The 14,141-nt window shown below is 39.1% G+C and overlaps 1 long non-coding RNA gene across 11 annotated transcripts in view; it reads left to right on the top strand.

The window, feature by feature from the left end:
- Positions 1-14,141, top strand: part of LOC110351925 (uncharacterized) — a 225,158-nt gene that overhangs the window by 158,335 nt on the left and 52,682 nt on the right. For 2 of the 11 annotated variants that reach the window (XR_011808263.1, XR_011808262.1), the window contains exons 1-4: positions 6,254-6,469; positions 6,593-6,619; positions 8,186-8,248; positions 11,692-12,436. The exons of 8 other annotated variants lie outside the window; for them this stretch is intronic. This is a non-coding gene — a long non-coding RNA (uncharacterized lncRNA). Of the gene's footprint in view, positions 1-6,253; positions 6,470-6,592; positions 6,620-8,185; positions 8,249-11,691; positions 12,437-14,141 lie in introns of those variants that run through there. One more of the 11 variants, XR_005264841.2, reaches the window with a different exon arrangement.

Genomic DNA, 14,141 nt, shown 5'->3' with positions numbered 1-14,141 from the left:
CTTTTACAAAACCGATAAAGAGGATTTCCTGCTTCAAAAAAACGCAGACCTTAGGGTCCAATACTAAAAAGCCTTACTTATATGAGGACTCCCACTGAAGTCAGTGGAATTCCTTGTATGGGAAAGCATTTGCAAGATCAGCTACTAGGAACAGAAGGAAGCATAGAATAGATGACTATAATACTGGGGAAAAGCTACAAAATGAAAAGAGGAGGGATAGGAACATATAGTCATGTAAAATTACAGAAGATAGTGTGATTATCTAGACACACGACCTTTAAAGAATTTGTTTTCTTTAATTCAGCAATGTGCCTATATATAATGAAGTATCTATTGATTTTTCAGCCCTGTTAAAATAGTTTTGGAGAAAGTACTACAGGAGAAAAAAAAATCTAATTTAATCAAACCAAGGTTTTGTGATCTTCTGTACCACATCACTACGATATCTCCAGTACAGGTTTTTCTTTGTTTCATATGAAAATTAAGTTTTGAATCTGAAAAAAATGGGTTTTTATGAATGAATAAATTAAAAGGTAAGAGAAACATATTGGTGTTAGAGTCAGAGGGTGCTAGCCTTAGAGAGCTATGCAGATAATTCAAGGAAGAGAGGGTTGCCCTCCTTTTAAGACTCAGATATCAAACAGTTGCACAGGTAGGACAGAAAGGCTGGGTTCAATCATGTAGCAGTCATGTACTACCAATTTGATGACTTTTCATCAGCAGCTATACAAATCTTATCTTCACAGTTCTTATTTGTTCTTCAATTTTTTTCTTAAGGATATATGGTCTTTATTCAAGACTGTGTCAAGATTTTTTTAGTTGAACTGGATTTACTTGGCTGGGTTGGATAGTGCTTTGGCTCTCAGGGCTGGAGTTATTTCATCATAGAACAGAGTGATTCAAACTGAAACCTTGAAGAACAGTTGTTCTTGGAAAACCTTTCTGGATTTTTAAACTGCTGAACTTCTCCTGCCATCACTGCCCTCAAAGCAGTGGTAGCCTGCTGTTGTAGCTCTATGATGAATTGCAAATACAGACCTGGCAAGCCTTACAGGGAGAAATACCTTGTGTGTAGATGGCGAAAGGGATAAGCTGTCAGGTATACAAGCCCTTCTTTAAGTGAGCAACATAAGCAAGTGAAGCTTGGAGCAATTATTCCCAAATTGTATTTAACTTGACTTTTGTTCTTTTGCAAACTCCAAGACAGGATTCCTTGCTCGAAAGTGTGACCATTTGTTCAAAAATACCAGTCAATTTGACAAAATGTTTTAGTAACCTTGCTCTCTCTTGGAAGAATGATCACCAGACTAAAGCATGTCTTGGACTAAAGTTTGTCATAATAATCACTGTGATCTGTTTATTCAGTGAACCTTCTTTTGGCCCTTGAACAACTTTTTTTTTTTTTTTTTTTTTTTAATGCTACTTTTGACATTTGTAATTCTCAAGTTTTTGAGGTTTCCAAACATATTTGATCTAGGAACAGCACGTACACAATTTGTGCTTGCTATTCTGAATTCACTTATCCAAGATTAGTGATTGATCATAACTCTATTTTGCTTGTTTGGGAGGATGATTTATGTGTTTATAAAGTATCTCTGCTTCTCAGCTTCCTATGCATTTGATTCAATTCTTTTATTAAGACAACTTATGCTACTGGCCCAAGATATATGTTCTGCAAATCTTTACAGAAAACAAATTTCTCTGTGAACATAAAGGAGGTGAAACACAGCTAGAATTCCCTTGAAGCATAAGGGCATTTTAGCTATTATTATTATTATTATTAGCATATAATAATAAGTTTAGACCCTGGAAAATTCAAACACCTGAATTCAAGAAGTATGAAATATATGTACTTTTCTTTATTCTGTCACACTAATGCCACACTAGAATGTCCTAAAAATAAAACTCAATGATAGATTATTAGTTTGTTAAAATGCACACAAAATGGCACATTCTAACTGGTGAAGTAAATGATACTGAAGAGGTTCGGTCAATACATTATTCTGAGAAGCCGAAGCCTCCGTTAATCTCTCTGCTGTCAGAAATTATTTCATTTTTTTCATATTTGGTGCAAGCTTTATGTGTAACTTTCCTGTGCATGGCATACAGTATTTTTATCACTATATAACATAATGCTTTTAAATTATGGGTACCATGACATTCTTGTAAAGAATACAATGAATTGGAAGATAACTCCAAAAGGGCTGTGACAGGTTAAGAAAAGCCTTTGTACGATTGAATGCATTCACCTTGTTAGCTCCAGCTCTGTAGAGCCTCCCTAGGACATTGAATTTACACTTGCTTGCAAAGCACCAGAACACAAAAAATCTGTGTTCAACTCTTATGAACCTTTCATGGAGTGCAGCCATCTCTGTACTGTCTTACTCTCATTCTCAGACTTCTTTTGGAATGGTCTGTTCCAAAAGCAGACACACACACATTTTTATACACATATATGCATATGTTTTTTCAGTGTACTTATGTGTACTTAGGAGCTCACACAGACGCTTATATTGCATGAAAGAAAGTCCAGGCAATTAAATAATAACAAGACAGAAATTTGTTCCTGCGTATTACCAGAAATTAAACATTATGCCTGTGGTGTCCTTCTGTTCCATCCTGGATAGTTCTATTAGCTAAAATATATCTGTTGTCAGCACTATCAAAAAAAATAAAAATAAAAACATCTATGGTTTTAACTTAAAATGTGATGGGATATTGCCTGGAATATTTTCTCATATAGACAGTGTTATCTGAGTCCTTCCTTGGCAAGAAGTTCAATCTGAAGACAGTTCTCAGATGGTGTCAGCAGCTTACTCTGTTATGCCTCTGGAAGCAGGGCTCCCTTGTCCTTTTAAGGAATTCCCTGTTCCCAAATTCGGCATTCGGGAAACTCACACTCAACCATGAAATCTCTTTCAATTCCTATAAGCAATTCTAGAATTCATTTAAAGAATTACCTTTTTACTCTAGTCACTAGAGGACATAATCCACGTGTAGAGGACATGTGCATTGTGTCGTCTACTTGGCCTTCGCTGATGACTGCAACATGGGATGCTTCAGCCCGGCTAAGCCTCAGTGAGCACAGACATCCCTGAGCCCTTGTATTTGTTAGCTGTGCTGGGGGCAGCCACTGCCACAAGCGCTCCAGCACCTGGGGATAGATTAAGCCTTTCACAACCTATAAAGCACACCTAAAAATAGACCCTATGGAAGAGCTATGTCACAAATTTGAGGGTCTTTCTTTTTCTTTCTTCTATTTTTGAGAGACCAGCACTCATAAAGCAGTGTTGAGAGGACATTATAGTGAGGAAGCCAGCAGTAAATTTGTAGCTTTGCCTCTAACAGCTGGCTTGAGAGGGACCAGCCATCAGAACTGAGGAGGAGGAATGTGGGACAGGGGAGTGAAAGGGAGACTGTAATAATACTCATAATTAAAATGCTGCATTTTAGCTGCTAGGGAAAACAGCGCTGCAGATTTCTGGAAGAAATTTGATTCCAAGAAGTGCAAGAGGCTGTGAGTGAAAATTCTTTCATAAGCAGGAAGCAAGAGGGAGAACTATAAGGAAATATTCTGTTTATTTTGGCCATAATTCTAAAAAACCTGGGGTAAAGCTGAATAGAAATGAAAGAAAGAATCTTTATAAGTGATGTGTGAAAAGTACCTCAAATTTCTGGACACTGCAAAGCTAATTATGAATGTGAGTAATTTATTCTTGTGTTGTCCCTGAACTAATCAATATTTTGTACTTTATTAGGAATAGAAACTTGCATTGTCTCTTTCAAACATACGGTAGTTAGCTGATAAATTGAGTGGTTTGTGCAGTAGTATGACCAGCTGTTATAAATGTTTTAGTAATTTTTTGGCATTAAAAGTAAACAGGATTTTTTTTCCTTTTTTCTTTTATTCAGCTGGGCTGAATAGGAAAGCACAAAGCCAATAAACCTAGATCTTGTTTCATATCCTGAATTTTGTTTTGAATCTGTAATAACCCTAAATGTGTTGCTGTGCTTCTAAAAAGCTTCTTACAAGATGCAAAACCAGGTAGTAATTTTGCATTGTGTAATAGTTATTTTGCTATTTAATTTTGCTTTATTTGTTACCCTCCTACCGGATGTAGCCATGGCTTAAGAGACACCTCTCATAGACCCTTGAGACCTGGCTTTTGAAGACTCTGACGTACTTTTGGAGCAGGCCTCTTCTCTTTCTGGAAGGATGTCAAGGAAGCAGCTGGAGAGCACAGGAGATGCTCACTCATTACCAGTCAAAACCCTCCAAGGAATGTCCCCACTGACCTCACAGGGCTTTGGGCTATGCACGGCACAAAACTAGGGGTATTCACATTGCTGACTGTGGTCAGGGAGATGAATGAAGGCATATTAAAAACTGGAAAATACATGGTGGGGGAGATGGGACCGTCCCTTCTTCAGAACACTGAATTTTGTAGGAAGGTAGAGAACTGCTCGTGGCTGTGAGCACTGAGTTTGTCACCATGTGTTCCCATCCAGGTAGTGGCACATCCCAAGTGCCAGACGCTGCCTTCCAACCAGATCTGGGGAGCTTGAGCCCCTCCACATTTGCATTGGGCCTGAAGATGTTGCTAGGCCGAGGAATGTCATTGTGTAGTTTTCATTGTTGGCTGTCACACCGCATATGTTTTGGGACTGATCTGAAGTTTTGTTTGACATCATGACTTTTATAAGAATCAAAACCCCCAAATCCCTCAGATGAAATCCATATGGCTTTGTTCACAGGCTGAAATAAAATCATGCTCACAGCCTTTACTGCAACTGAGGGATATTTGGTGGGAGTGGTTTTTTGCTTAATAAAAGTATAGCATTCAAATGCTGGAAATGTGGATGTTATTAAGTACCTGCTCTGTGAGAATAACTCAAAAGCCGTTTTATTCCCTGCCCCTTTCGTTAGTTTATATGCGCAAGAGTCAGAGCTGAGGCTGACATGAGGAACGATCTCCGCAGCCTGGCAGGGACCCAGCTTCGCTTGAACTCTGTTTTAGACATTATTGGGTTTTGTCTGCATTTTGGCTCCTTCCAGCCCAATGCTGAACATTTGGCATAATGTGTGGTAAGGGTTATTACGATACACAGAGGTGAGGTAATTCACATCATTTCTGCAGTGTAGGCAAGTTTGCTTGGCTGCTGGAGCAGCTGAAGCAGGAAGTGCCCCGGTGTGCTGAGATGCTGATTACCAAGGGTCAGGCCTGCGCTCACCATGACATCATAAAACACAACTGGGGGCTGATTTATTTAAGAACTGTCATGTCACTTGTTTTGTCAGGAGGAAAATAGGGGATGGAAAAGGTGAGGGGGAGCAGTAGGCCTCTACATCACAGAGCTTATGTTGGAGAAGAAAACACTGATGGTTCCTTTGCCAGTGATGTATCAAGAAATGTTGTAGTTGCTCATGGGCCCAAGGTGTACAGTGGCATGCTTCCCTCCTTTACCTGAGTCATTTTCCAAAATTAAGAAAATGTGAACAGCAAGCCTGGAGCAAGAAGTTGTACCATGACAAAGCTCTGGCTAAATATTTAGGCCTCCTTAGCTATTGATCCAGGCAAATCCAACAGTATTTGGCGCGTAGGAAAATGCACGACATTTGCCTGTGCACAAGAATTGCTGCAGTCCCTTCTGAGATAGCACAGAGATGAATGAGAAAACTTTACCCTGGATGTCCTCCAGCTGTGGGCAAAGGATGCTTCCATTGCTTCTCTAAGGGCTGCTGTGCCTCCTTCTCCTGTTTGCTCTGGATATTTGCATATGCTGTGAAAGCAATGGAAATTCCCTTTTAATTGAGCTTGTAGCACGACTAGGGGAAGATTTATAAACAGATGATGCCAATCTCAGTATTGAGTACATCTCACTTTTTCCATAGACCTGGTTTTAAAAACATCTTTTTGATATAGATAACACCCAACTTTGCAACTATTTTTCTGACTCCATGCACCAGATTTCAGCTCTAGCTCTTTAACATATCACATGAAAAAGTATTGCTGGCTCTCATGCCAAAGAGTACTCATCATTTGGTTTGATACCCTGTTGACTACGTTATTTTTGTAGTTCTAGTATTTCCTTTATTTGGCCATCTGAAACACTTTTTGAACTGTGAAGTAGGGCTTGCAACAGGCAGGTGGTAGTGTTATGAAGGATAAATTAGACCCAGGCAGGTTCACTGATTTCCCTGATGACATCTCAGTATGGGGCTATAAATGCAAAAGAGGATAGATTCTCTGCTTTAGTTAGGAGATTACACAGCCCCTCATTTCCACTGTGATCTGCAAGCAATGCATGTTAAAAATTTTATTTGTGTTATAGTGCTGAAAATCCACAGACTGGGAAAATAACAAGGGGAAAATAATAATAAACACCAACTGATTACTGGTGGTGACAAAGCTCCAGGTTATTCAAGGGTGTGGAAGTTCTCTGAGTCGCTTCAGTGTTGGGCTTGCAGGTTCTGAGTGCTTAATTGATACTAATTAATTTAATTTTTAATTTAATTAATTAGTAGGCTTCCACAAGCTATATAGATCCCAATTTGCCTATTGTATTTTTTTCTTTTTCTTTTTTCATCTAGACTCAGAGTAGGTTCCTACATCCAAGGGTGAGTAAATTTGAAAGCTGGGTTTTTGTAGAAACTGGAAGAAAATACAGAGGAAAGCCAAAGTTAGCGTTATTGAAAGAGGGAATTGATATTGTCTAGAACATTTTAATTATTTTCTGATAATCTGAAGAGCAATTCTACTGTGTATTCACTTAGAACTTTGCAGTGGTAACTAAGCTACTTGTTAGTTTAAATGAAGAATTCTACTGAAATGGGTGTGTATGTGTAACCTGGTACAAGAGGTTCCCCCAAAAGCAAGTTCCAGCTTGGCTGATATATGCCTCTGAATTTCAGAATGTTTTTTGGGTGAAGAGTGCTGAGGAGCAGAGCAAAGAAATGATTCCCCTTAAAATAGATTTGTAAACTGCTCTTGAATTCAGATTCATCTTTTAGTTAAGATCCTGCTTCAAGATGCTAGGGGCTTGCACAGAACAAATCTTTTATCTATAGGTCACTCCCATACCTGTCTAAAGACAGAGAGCAGAGCAACTAAAATTTTGTTCGTTGTGTACAAATAACCAAGGTACTCCAGAAACTTATAAATTTTTTTTTTTTTTGGACGATGATTATACATTCATATTTTTTGATGCTGTTATCCTCAGAGTTGCTGGGAACTGTTTTTCTTTCTATATTGTATGCAGCAGAGACAGGTGGAGACCATTAGGGAGGTGCTAGAATCTGTTGTTCTCTTTTGTTACTTGTGATGACGACCTGAGCCAGGGAAGGAAGCAAATGCATGGGGTGCATGTTTCCCTCTGTATGTGCTGAAAGCATATGATTTTTAGGTGTAGGAGAGGAGATGGCTTCATCCACATCCCTTTCTGTCAGTCTGTAACTTTGCATTTTGCTCATGGGTCCTAGCTCCTTCTCTGTTTAAACATGGTTGGTTCTGTAAAAGTGAAGCTCATCTTTGCTACAGAAATAAACAGGAGAACTGTGTCTTCTTTATATACACTTCATAAATTCTCTTAACTGTTCCAAGCAGTTCCCGTTGTGCATTAAGGGGAAGGTCTGGCTGGAGAGGGGAGTAGGTGCCCCCAGTTCCCACTGACTTTAGTGAGAACTCAAGATGCTTTGTTTTACAGACTATTAACTAACTGTCCCTAGCATTATCTCTTTTTGGTTTGGGAATTATTTAGGCCTTGTCAAAATTATATCATTGGGGATGGAAGTATATAGTTCAAACCTTACCCCTGTTGCAATCCTGTATTTTTATGAGAGCATACAGGAAGCCTTTTATTTTTGCACACAAAAAAATGGCAGCAGGTGTTTTTTGTTGTTGTGTTTTGCTTTGCTCAGGAAGGAGAGGCTGCTTTTGCAATGTACCATGCTCAAGGAAGCACACGCTTTTAACCTCATTTGAGGTTGAAGTATGGGGAGCCAAGTCATGAACCAGAAGCAGCCAGAGGTTTGTGGTTGGTTAGCAGAGCCACAGACTGTTTATGCCTTCCTTGGGGCTGCTGCTTGCTCCTTGTGCTGGGGGTTGGTAGAGATTAGCAATAGTCAGGGTAAAATTCTGTTGACAGAGGGGTAGAGGCTAAAATCATTCCCTTCTCCTTTCCTCAGAGGAATAGAGATGCTCAAGCACCGGTCCCCACTTGAACAAATATTGTCGTGCTGAGTGATGAGGTAAGGTTACTGCTCAACTGACTATTGAATATTTTTATTTTTTTCAAATAAAATAGACCTTTGGACTATGTGTTTTGCTTCAGATTGGAAAGAACACAGGAGCCAGACAAAGAAAGGCTTGATTAGAAATCTCAGTCCTCTGTATTTCTGTGTGGTTTTAGTTGGCCTCTCTTTAATGAACAGACTATAAGGGGCCTCCTTAATTCAGTATAAAGAAATAGTATCTTAATATTTATTAGTCATTGCAAATCACCTTGAAGGACTGTTATCCTTCAATTTTAGCAGTCCCCTTGACAGCCTGTATATAAATTGACATACTTTTCTTGCATTTTCAGTCTTTGTTTTGTGGCTTAGCTATATGGTAATGCAGCCTGAGAATTGCTCCCTGGATATTAATTAGACAAGGATTTTTGTATCAGATGTGGAAAAACTTCTAAAGGCTGTGTGTCAATTACTAAAGTCCCTTCCTTGACCATACCTAATTTAAAACTTGGATTATAGTACTTTGGACTGGTAGCTTCATAAGTTTGAAGCACCACAGTATCATGTTTAAAAATTATGAATTCCAGAAGTCCAAGAACTAGCCAGCTTGCTTATTAGATGGTGACTTTAGTTGGTGGTGACCCTTATTTGTCCGAAATGAGAAAAACAGAAATACAAGAGGACTTTTTCAGTCTTGATCAATGGTGTGTGCAAACCCTGTTTAGTTAAATAACAACAAATAGTTTAATGTTAATCATTCAAAGTGAACTTTTTTATAACATTTTTCCTCCAGGTTCATGCTTGCTTTTTGACTCCATTGCTCAAATAAACTGCAGGGTTTGTTGCTCTTTACATACCAGCAGTTTAAGTTCTAAAGCCACTTTTACTGACCTGACATCAGATAAATACTCTCCTGGGAAGTTTTAAGTTATTTGCTGACACACAGTTGGATTAGGAAGGGCACAATTTTGTGCAGAAGCAGACAGAACCAGAGATGTCCCTCTTCATGAAATATCTTTTGACCCTTGGTCTTTGCCCTGGATTAAAAAAAAAAGTCAAGGGAGCATTTTTGCAGGGTGTGAAAATGGTCTAGCAGCTTTCCTCTTGTGAAGAAGCCCAAAAACTCTATCCGAGTTCTATGGGCATAAAGATCTCGAGCTAAGCCTCACTGAAATTGCCAGAGAAACTCTAGGGAACTTCAACAGGCATCAGATCGGGTCCAGAGAACAAAGCTTTAGAATAGGGCCTATATAAATAATCTAAAAATATATGAAGGATCTCTTGTATCAAAGTCCTATAGCACAATAAAATTACATAGACAATGACTGTAAAGCTGAGAAAACTCTTTATGTGCTATGTTTCAGAAGGAATCTGGGTGTGGTGGGGAATAAAGGGTACTGCACAAAAAAGCTTATTTTCTTGTCAGAAAAGAGTTCTTGAAAGGACAGAGAACAATATTGTAGTTTAACATTATGTGTTTCAACATATTCCATTTCTCTACCTCCTCCCACTCTTCATTTTAGCATTTTCTTGTAGAAACTCTTTACTGATCTGAATCAAGGCAATAATATTTTATATTTGTAGGAATACTTGCCTGTTTTACATCTCTGGATGAATGTTATAAAGCATTACAGCTTTTCCTTCTTTCTCGTATATATGTGACTGCCAGCTTTATCAGTTCTAGCTCTCTCTATGCTGGAAAATGAATTTGCTTCAAATTATAGCTGTTTGAATGAGACCGCTACACAAATGAAAACTATTACTGTATTCCTACAATAGGGCCAAACCTCTGATCTCAGTTTCAGTTCTGTAAATGAAGAGTTGACCCTAATAACTTCAGTCAAATCACTTTGGGTTTACACTGGGGAGCAGTAATCAGAACCTGGACTTTCATGTTTAGTCTGGGCAGAATTTTGAAATTCTTGTGGATGGAAAACGCTAAAAGTGTATGTTATTATGATGTTGTTCCTTTTCCATATCCCTCTTCACATCATAGAACTGACCTGTTATCCTAGGATGGTTCAGCCCACACTCTTCCTAAATTTTACCCGTTTAATTTGATGATTATAGCTCTTTCCTGTAGTAACTCTACAGTTAAGATTAAGCAATCATTTTTATTTGAAGCCATTCTCTTCAGTAGCATCCTGGGAAATGTGACTGAAATGTACTCCACAATTTTCTGAGCTAGAACATGGGAAGAGATTTTTTTTTCCCCGATTTTTAGTTTATCCAGCCTTTTCTTGCCAGCAGTTTACTTGAAAACTTCTTAATATAAAGTCTGCAAACTTGGCATGGACATCTGAGGAATAATTCTGTACATATTAAATGCTTTTTAATAATAGTCCTTAATAAACTGCAAGAGGAAACACTGCTGGGCTAATGTAGATTAAATATAACAACTAGTGGAACACAAGTAACTTGGAAAGATTAAAAAACAAATCAACCAACCAAACAGAAAAACCACCAATGCTGGAAGCCATTGTGCAACCACAAGACAAAGCTTTCTTCATGACAGTTTGGATACTAAATGTAGAAACTGTCCTCAGGTTTGTAGCTGCTTTGTCTAGATCTGGCAGTCCACGAATGTGTATCTTAAAAGCTAAAGCCTAAAAATTAAATGAAAAATTAAACCTTAAAAATTAAGTGGATGGAAAGAGGAATTTAACATGGATGCATGAAGTTATGGTTTTGGAGCAGATACAGTTGAAACCGTCCCTAAGTCTATGGAACCGTGTAGATTTATGGGGGACTAGAGCTTGGGGTCTGTAGGACCTCTGACCCAACTCCTATTGAAATCAATGGGGACCAGCCTCGCAGTTTAGACTGAGTTTCTCTCAATTAGGCCACATTCAGGGAAATTTTACAGCATGCCTTCAACTATGGGCTTCACTCTTTTTGACCTGAGCTTGTACTGCTCTCCTGCATGACATGTGACTGTTGAATTTTATCCCAATATATTTCAAGTTCTAAAAATAAGTTGATTACTTGAAACCTTTTAGCATGGACAAAGTGAGCATCAAAATTATGCTCTGTAGCTTTTCTGAACTTTGGGTAGTTTTATTCAAGACTTCCTGGTTCTTGAATTAATAAAGAGACTCTCCACCTTCCCCCTCTCCCCTCCCAATATTACAGCTATTTTGATATGTATGTTAATTTTTTGAATTAGATTAAATTTTGTTCATGACTTTAACTATTTGAAATCAAACTAAGACAAGGCAGGAATATTAGTGCTAACATTTCCAGCAGCATTTTTTAAAAATTTTAAAATATCTCCTAATACAGTTATAATAAAAAGATCAGATATAAATCAGGTACAGGGCTTTTCCTCTTGAAGCCTTTTACAAAAAGGCCTGGTGATACTAAGTCCTTTTTAAGTGAGGAATTGTGAAGTGTGAAGAAAAGTTTATCTACTGAACTAATGGCAGAAGTGAGACTAAAGCTGACTCTTCATGTGGCGTTAGCTGTGCTCGCTGTTGTGCTGGAATCTGATCCTGGATGGTCTGCTCCTGAGGTCCTCTCTGAAGAATGGAACTCTCCAAGCTCCTCTTGCAATTCATGGCTTCTCTTGAAATGGAGATCCATCTTTTGAATTTCTTCTCAGAGGGAAAACCGAAGTCAAATGTGTCTGGGGTGAGGGGGAAAGCACTTGATAAAAAGTGTTTCAAATTGCTTGCAATTTGCTGAAAACTCTGAGAAGTGTAAACCTTAATGGGTGTCACTGGAGGTCTTGGAACACAGTATCCTGCATAACAGCAAGGATAGGTTAGTTTTTGTTCAGTGAGGTTCTCAAGCATGCAAGCCAAATACCAACACATGTATGTGATCTTCAGTGAAAACTACTACAACTTTTTATTTTGGAGATATGACAAGACTAATAGATGAGTAAGTTCACCTACGATTTCTTAAAAAATAAAAAAGCAGCAAATCAACATATACCTTTACTATTATGCTGTTAAAGTTGCTTTTAACACATTTGTGAATTGCATACACTTTGCATGTAGACTTCTTTTTTTAAAAAAATAAAGTAGTTGTGATAAGAAATTGCCCTACCCACTAGCAGTGGTGCAAAACAACTTTCCCACAAGTGTCATGTGTTGAAACCCCTCCCCACTGCCACCTCTAGTCAGTTCTGACAGCATTTTAACCCACATTTAAATCCATCCTTTTACACTCTTCACAGAGGAAACAACTGGTCTTGTTGCATTGGTGAGTATTTCAAATAGCTTTTATTGCAAATCTTTTCCAGGCCTATCAGTTTCTTCCGGGCTCTTGTCCTGCGAAAGAGCTGTATTATGTAAACAGGAAACATATAGGAACTTGTTAATTGCTGGTTTATTTTTCTTATGCAGCAACATAGACTGCTTTTCTTATTGTCACTAGAGATATCAAATTGCAGTATGGAGTTTAGATGCTGGAGAAGAATGTTAAAATGGTAAACTTTTGTACTGGAGGTTAGGTCCCTATGTGGCTGATAATCCCAAGAGGTTTTTTTTTTTCTTCTAAAACTTGCTTAGATGCTCATGAAGAGAGAGTTTAGGAAACTTCCAAAAATGAAGGTAGTTTAGGAAAAGTGCTTTTCTATCACAAGGGGATGCTTAATGATATTTTCTTAAAGCTGTTCTTGTTGCTTGCTGTGGTGAGCATACATGTGAGGGCTACAGTGTGATTAAGATTTTCTTCTGGCTATGCTGGAATCCATGTGTAGATGTCAACTCAGCCCTGTTTTCAGCTGAGATAAACTCTCTCTCAAGGCCTTGTGGTAATAGCACTAATAATGCTATTAAAGAAAGGGGATTAGAGTGGACTTTTTGCAGAAATAATGGAGGAAAGCATGCTCATTGATAAAGACAACTGGAGCTAGTCTTGTAAACTACCTGAAGATCATCTGTTCCCACTTCAGGAAAACCCACTGTTTCACAGAATCACAGAATTTCTAGCTTGGAAGAGACCTTAAGATCATCGAGTCCAACCTCTAACCTAACACTAACAGTTCCCACTAAACCATATCCCATCTAAACATCTTTTAAAGACCTCCAGGGATGGTGACTCCACCACCTCCCTGGGCAGCCTGTTCCAGTGCCTAACAACCCTTTCGGTAAAGAAGTTCTTCCTAACATCTAACCTAAAACTCCCCTGGCACAGCTTTAGCCCGTTCCCCCTCGTCCTGTCACCAGGCACGTGGGAGAACAGGCCAACCCCCACCTCGCTACAGCCTCCTTTAAGGTATCTGTAAAGAGCAATAAGGTCGCCTCGAGCCTCCTCTTCTCCAGGCTGAACAAGCCCAGCTCCTTCAGCCGCTCCTTGTAGGACTTGCTCTCCAGAGCCCTCACCAGCTTTGTCACCCTTCTCTGGACCCTCTCAAGCACCTCCATGTCCTTCTTGTAGTGAGGGGCCCAAAACTGAACACAGTACTCGAGGTGCGGCCTCACCAGAGCCGAGTACAGGGGGACGATCACCTCCCTAGCCCTGCTGGTCACACTGTTTCTGATACAAGCCAGGATGCTGTTGGCCTTCTTGGCCACCTGAGCACACTGCTGGCTCATATTCAGCCGACTGTCCACCATCACTCCCAGGTCCTTCTCTGCCTGGCAGGAGAGGCCAGGCAGGTCAAATCCTGTTTGACCAGGATTAGTCATTATGATCTTTTAAATTCAGACCACGATCAACTTTAAATTAATTGTCATCTGTAATTTGGGACTAGGTTCTTGTCACAAGTATCTTTTACTGCTTACTTGGATTATTGCAAGATTCTCTCCTTGCAGTTTCAGAATAGGCTATGAGCACAAGGCTCTCTCTGCATTTATTCTTTTGGGCCCTTGACTGAGATATCAGTTAGCTGATGGTGTGCCTCCCTGGCCTTGCTTTTGTTAGGGAGCAGCTGGAAGAAATCCTTGTTAAAAATAATAATCAT

This window comes from Anas platyrhynchos, chromosome 3 (assembly GCF_047663525.1).
Source record: "Anas platyrhynchos isolate ZD024472 breed Pekin duck chromosome 3, IASCAAS_PekinDuck_T2T, whole genome shotgun sequence".
In the NCBI taxonomy this organism is placed as follows: domain Eukaryota; kingdom Metazoa; phylum Chordata; class Aves; order Anseriformes; family Anatidae; genus Anas; species Anas platyrhynchos.
The sequence above is the reverse complement of the archived record's forward strand: the minus strand, read 5'-3'. Positions and strand labels throughout refer to the sequence as shown.